The following is a 7,084-nucleotide window of genomic DNA, read 5'->3' on the forward strand; positions in this document are numbered from 1 at the left end:
ATCAATGTTAGTGTACACATTCAGAATAGTACCAGCTGAAAACACCAGACAGAAAAGGGTTGTATACTGTCAGTGACAAACAGATACATAAACCCAAGATTTCGGAACAGAAAGGTGTAGTCTGTTTTTCCCGTAAATATCTTGCTCAGGCTGCACTGCCACCACAGTCAGCAGTACACAAGCGTTCTTGTTTTGGAGGAGCCAAACAACCTTCATGCATCATTATGAAAGAAGTGTTCATCAGGGAAAAAATGCATTTTGAGACTATTAATTGAACGAGTTTCTGAATGGGATTTCCTTAAAGCAAAAGTGGATGAAATAACAAATTATTTCTCAAACAAGGTAAAAAGGCCTTAAGGAAACTGTTTCAACAAATGCCTACCTCAAATAGAAATACCTTCAAAAGAACATATTTCTAAGGGCAGGAAAAAAGACTGCTAAGCAAAGGAATAGCTGAATGTCAAAAAGAGTAGAAATAAAGTGCAAAATATGCTAGACCACATAAATTATGCAAAAATAAACAAGTTTTTCAGCTTTATGTATAATGTGAGAGCACAGGAAAAAAAGAGACCCACATACAGCAAAGGCAAAAGAAGATCACAGGTGATTTCCTGTGGTTCCAGAACCAAAATAATAATACATTTCAGTTCTCAATAAAGAAAAAAATAAAGGTCATCCATCATTAACTTGTTACGTTTTCTACATAGGGTTGTTTTTTTTTGGTGTTTGGTTGTTTATTTGTAGAATCAAGGAAATACAGCACCCCACATCCAGCCATTAAAGTTACTGCTGCCATTACTTTAGGATCTCACAGAGACAGACAGTTGTCTTGAAAGTATTTTATGGATTCCTTGGACAAAACCAATTCTCCTTTTCACATTTCCTAGCTACAGAAAACCAAAAGGCTAAATTGATTCATTTAGATCACTAATGCAAATTTCAGAATAGCTGTCAGGTTATGGTGTCATCAATTCACACTGAACTCTTCAACTTCTAACTAGAGCAAACCAAAACCACTTATACGCACACCCCAGGGCCTGGCAGAACTAAAGACAGAGAAGAAGCTATCTTACCTAAGACAAGTGTTGATCTTATCTAAGATCAAAATATGCCAGCCACCACGAGACTGCACTTCACATTTTTGGCAAAAAGACAAAAAAAAAAAACAACCAACCTTATTTGAGGTACCTTCAGCAGCTTGGCTTCATAGTTGGACACAGTTCTATGCAGAATTGCTGTATCAGTTTGCTCGCTCACGAATGAAAGCAAGGGACAGCTTTTTCCAGATGCACACACCAGCTTCTGGAACGCAGTCCTACTGGGCACATGGCCAAGATGCAAGCTGCACACTTTCAGAAAGACATGTCTTTGAGAGCTCTTTTAACTCCAAGCCTGCTAGTGTCCAGGACAGTAGGAACCGTATACACTGACAAATCTCCTGCCTATACACAGGACTGTCTATACACATCTACTGTCACAAATACTGCTTCTGGAGTAACTCAAAATCACTTGCGGCCAGGGTATTAGTCCAAGTGAAACAGCTCATCCTTGACATTTACATGATCTGTAGTTGTGTAGATTTAAAATGGACCATACTTAAGTATTTATCTAAATGGAAGTGTTAAGTCAATTTACCGTTACTAATACTAATCAACTGTAAAGCCTCTCATGGTAGTATGTTGTGAGGATAACACAGACAAACATATCACAAAAATGGGATTGATATTCAGATGGCACAAATTGCCATAGCTCCCATCAATCCAGATGAAGACTTTACCAGTGAAAACTAGAGAAATAGGGAAGAGATTAAAAATGCTGGATGATTTGTGTAATGAAGAATTGCCAGTAGGAAACAAGAAAAGACTAATGCATTTGCAGAGTCGAAAACAAATTTGACAGCTGTCTGTGCTATATGTTTTATGATGGTAAACACAGCAAATTTTCTAATGTGATTGACCTAAGAGCTTTCAAAAGCTCTGGAAAATAACACGCACCCCTCAGGTAACTGTGTATTTTAAAGATACATGGAAGAACAAAATACCCTACATTACAGTAAAACGTAGATACAGAAACAACCCACTAGTCACTAGTCATTTAATTTCTTATTGTAAAGCCTCATAGACATATGAAAGTTTAGAAACAGCATTTTCGCAACACGTTACTTTCAGAAATCATGCAAATCCCTGCTAAGGTCTCAAGCAGTTAGATACTCTAAGTGAAATATTTCAAGTATTTAAATTGTCATATAATTATAAAGATGTGGTATATGCAATTACTCAGAACTAACAAGTTTGTTGACAACATTTTTAATGGGTCTTTTTCTTATCAAAAAACAAGTATGCCATCAATCTGTTAATAGAAAGATCACATGAGAAATTCCTTTATATGCTTTCAGTGCTTGTACAATAATGCTGCCAAAGATATTTCTGCATTTAAACAATGAATCATTAGCTAATTTTAGGGCAATTACATTTAAAACAAACAAAAACATCCTGCATTTAATGATCTGATTTTACACCAAGAAATTCAATAGCCAATTCCTAGCATGTACATACATTTTCAGTAGTAAAATAAATGAAAATATTCATGTTTGATTTACAAGTAGGTCCATGTTCTTCTCCTTGCTGTTCTGTAGAAGAATTACAACCAGAGCTACTTAGAGATCAGACACTCACTTCTAGAACCTTCTCCTCTCCTGACTGCTCATCATACAGTGTATCAATAATACATCAAAAAGAAAACTATATATTTGGAGTGCAAAAGGTTGTTTTTTATAGAAGTAATGCAAATTAAATTATCAGTGACTTTTAATCTTAAAATTTATCTATTGTCTGTCAAGTATGAAAAAATGTCTCAAATGGTATTATTCATTTTTGGTTTGCCTTCAAAGCAGAAAACAGTGCAGCAAACATAACAGCTAATAATTTTTACACATAAGCTTGGTGAGAGATTTGAATAAAGTCAGATTGATACCAGGAATTACTAAAACCAAAGTCTGGAATTGTAGTAACCAGACAAGGTAACATGAGAACTGGGACAAAACTCAGTGCCTTTCAAAGGAAAAAGGACTCTTCCTGTTGTTTTCAGTTAACCTAGCATCAACCCGATGTCACACTCTTTTTAAAAAAGGGTTTGGTTAGATCCTAAAAGGAACTGAGTCACTGCATCATTTATTGCTGTAATAACTAGCACCCAAAGTAGAATCCAAAATACTGTATTTGAAACTTCTGATTTCTTGATCAAAGAAATGAAAGCCTAAAGTTGAAAGGAAAGCACACATTGAAAACATGAGTTTTTAAACCACCAGTATGTTAAACGGAGAACAGAATATAGCTTCACTGATAAAAAGATACGTCCCAAATGAGACAGGATCCTGTTTAACTGTAGGTACTTTATCTGGAGATGACCTTCCAGCACCCTCAAGCCCTCCCCTTTCCTTAAACCAACATCTCTCCTAAGGGATATGGACAAACACGTGGCTGTGCAAAAGAGGAGAAAACTGGGACAGGCTGTTCAGCGCAAGCTGAAGGCTCCAGCCAGGAGGCTTCCTCACAAGAAAAAAGGCAAGAACTACTTCCCTATGTTTTAAAAACACTGCCTGTCACTGCATTTTTACAGAGCCCAACCATGTTAAAACTGCAAAGAGTATACCAACTGCATTATGCCATAAAACAAGATGAAACAGCCAGCGTTTGGTCCTTCGTTATATTTTACTGTGAGGCTGGCAACAGGCTGGTCAGCACTGCTGAAACGAGGATAATTTTCTATGTAGAGAAAAACAAAATTACAAAGCCTTAAATTAGATTAAAAATCTAAGGACATTCATGACTTGCAGAAGTAACACATATAAGGGACAAAAAAGAATTTACACGAGCACAATTGTGGACTCCTGTCTTTGTTGTCATTTAAATATAAATATATGGGCCAAACATTTTTCCTCTTTGGAAGTCTATTACCATTTCCTAATCAAACTTTACCACAAATTCCAGAAACTAATGGTATAAAACAAGCTTTTCGAAACAACTACAATTTTTTCAACAAGAGACTACAAAAGGACAAAGACAGTATTTTTCTTAAAAAAAAAACAAACAAAAAGGCAACCATACAATCAAACAGAAATCAACAAACTTGAGTAAAATTCCTGAACAAATTCACAGTATTTGTATATACCTGGAAAATAACAAAGTGACAAACAATAACCAACATCATTTGCTCCTGACAATCTATCAAAATAACCTAATTCCCATTTATGGTTCTACAGACATGAATAAACTGAAAATCTTCACTTCAGTGAGTCTTTTGACATTCTGTTCCACTGACATTTTCAAAAGGAAGGTCAGGAAGTTTGATCTGGACAGAAACTACATAAATCTGGTGCAAAAGCGGTTGTACCAGAGGATCACAATTAGTAGTTTACTATCAAACTGTAGGTTCGTATCAAATAAAATTCCTCATACACTTCAATATTATAACAGACTCGGAGGATATACTTATAAACCCATAGCTGACCAGGCTGAGAGGTACTACAATATGCAGAACTCAAGACAAGAGTCTGAAATCACTGCGGAAGGTGAGGTGGGAGGAGAAAATTCTATAAATGCTAGTTCAAACCTCTGCACTTAGCAAGAAATAATCAGCGGCCCAGAAAAGAGATACTGTAATAAAGTTGCTGGAAAGAAACCAATAGGTAGAGCATATCTCAAGCAGAGTATGTCAACAAGTCTGTAAGGTTGAAAAAGGCATACATACTACTGAGATACATAATCAGAACTGTGGTCACCACGATAACTTTGAGAAGCTGTGGAAAGACTGGACAGGAGCTAGAGGGGTGCAAGAACAGAAGGTCATGTTGTTTCAGAACTCTGATATAAACCAGGAAATAATCCATGCTTTTAATAAAAATAGCCTGAGCAAAAAGGTAGTAATAACCTTAGTTTATGCAAAAGGACGCTGCAAAAATAAAGGGAACACTGTCCTTCATATTCACTTTGAACAAGTAGGTTAAACTGCAGCAAAAGGGATTTAATCTAAACATTCAAAAAAGGATAGTTAAGGACTAGACTAGGCTGCCTGAGAAATGAGTGGAATCTGTGTTTAAGACTTTAAGATCACTTTAGGTAAGTATCAGTCAAGGCTGTTCTCATAATCCTGCCTTGAGGCAAGAGGATGACCAAGAACACATTTTAAGGTCACTTTTGGCTCTGTTGCCTGTTTTCTTATTTGGGAGGTGGGTTAGGTGTACAGCTGGAACATCTGCATTACATCAACTAGCAAGCAGTAAGGTTCAGGTAAGTCAAGCAAACCCCACAAAACAGTGCGAGCACTGTATTTGTTAGCCCTCTCATCTTCTTTCCAGAAAGTGGACACAGTAAACTTGTCCTCACCAATACTAGAACCTAACCCATGGGTTTCCTGTGTATTTGTCCAACAGTTTACCACAGTAACAGTGACTGTCCTGACTGAGACTTTGTTGCACTGATGAATTCGATATAATATGTAAATGAAACACATTTAAGACTTTTTCATGCATTGTTCAAATGTCATACAATCACAAAACCCTTTTTCTATGGTCTAAATTTAAGCTACAGAGCTGATTTACTAACCTCAAAAGTCAAATCTAGTGTATACGATGTTAATACAAACGTTACTGCGGAAGACAGCATACATTTACAATTGTTCTTTTCATAAAATCTTGGTACCAAGCGCAACAGCAGCATTATATATTTAAAACATAGATGCAATTATTATGTGTCTTCTCTTCTACTTTTGTGTGTTCTTAACTTCTAAGTACATGAATATTAGTCTTTTTTAACTGATAACTAGCTAAGCAAAGTATTATTTAAATACTTCAAATGCATTTTGAAAAGAAAGGTCAGGGTTAGAAATCTTTTAGGATTCAGGACTTTATTTTCACAAAAGACTGTTTAACCAGAATTTATTAAGTAAAACCAACCTTTATTTTTCCATTTTTATCAATATGCAATTTCTGAATGAACAAGCAAAGGAAGGACTGCTGCGACTTAAACTGATTTAGACATACTTAAATTCACAGATTTGGTCTCATTTCTAGATTTAAAATCAGCTGTAATATCTAATATTCACAAAATAACTTCAAATGCTCCCTACAGAAAGTGAATTAAATAGTTCCATTACCTGTTCCAAATGCAGCATAATACATCATAAGAAAAAATACTTTATTTGTTAACAACTTAAAAAATTTTTATTGTGCTTCTAGAATACTTCCAATAAAAAAACCGTTATGCCAATAGATCTACTTCTCCCTAGGTTGTTCTTCCTCTGATCTTCAAAACCATTAGTGCTACTGATTCAAGGAACTATTTCACCTGAGTAAAAGAATCAATTATTTAAGCATATTTACTAAACCCTGCGAAGTCAGTGGCCAGAGCAAGCAAGAAGGTACAACCCAACTTGTTAATGGAAACGCAGAAGCACCTATACACATTTTGCTTTTATAGCAAAGAATTAATCTGACACGAGTTCAATGAACGCTTCGCTACAAGAGCCTGAAAACCTTTCACATCCCACGGCAAAGAGGAACCCGACAGCAGGATCCCGCTCCAGGAGCCCCCGCGCCGGTGCCCCAAGCTCCATAGAGGAGCCTCGCGGTGTTCGCACTTAAATCAAACACGCACATGCAACCACCGCACTCTGATTATCTGGTAACTTTTACTGAACAACCCCGCAGCTGCATAAATTCAACCAGAAGCTCTCAAGAGAAACCAGCGAACCGCAAGCCCAAACAATTGAGGTTAGAGCGGTGCTTCTACAGGCCGGTCCCAGCCCGGGAGCCGGCGGCACCTCCCTACCTCAGCGCAGGCCCGCAGCCCAAAGCCTCCCGCCAGGCCAAGCCCCGCCGCATCCCGCACCCCCCCGGAGCACCTCATGGCTCTCGGCGCCGCTCCCTGTAGAACCAAAAGCCCAGCCCCTCGCGGCACCAGGCGTGCACAGCCCGTCCTTCCTGGGCGGGCCCCGCGTGCCGCAGCACAGCCCGACAGCCTGACAGCCCCACACCCCCCGCCCAACCCAGCCCAGCCCGCCGCCCCGCCGCCAACCTCTCGCGGAG

This window comes from Psittacula echo (genome assembly GCF_963264785.1).
Source record: "Psittacula echo genome assembly, chromosome: 10".
Classification (NCBI taxonomy): Eukaryota; Metazoa; Chordata; class Aves; order Psittaciformes; family Psittacidae; genus Psittacula; species Psittacula echo.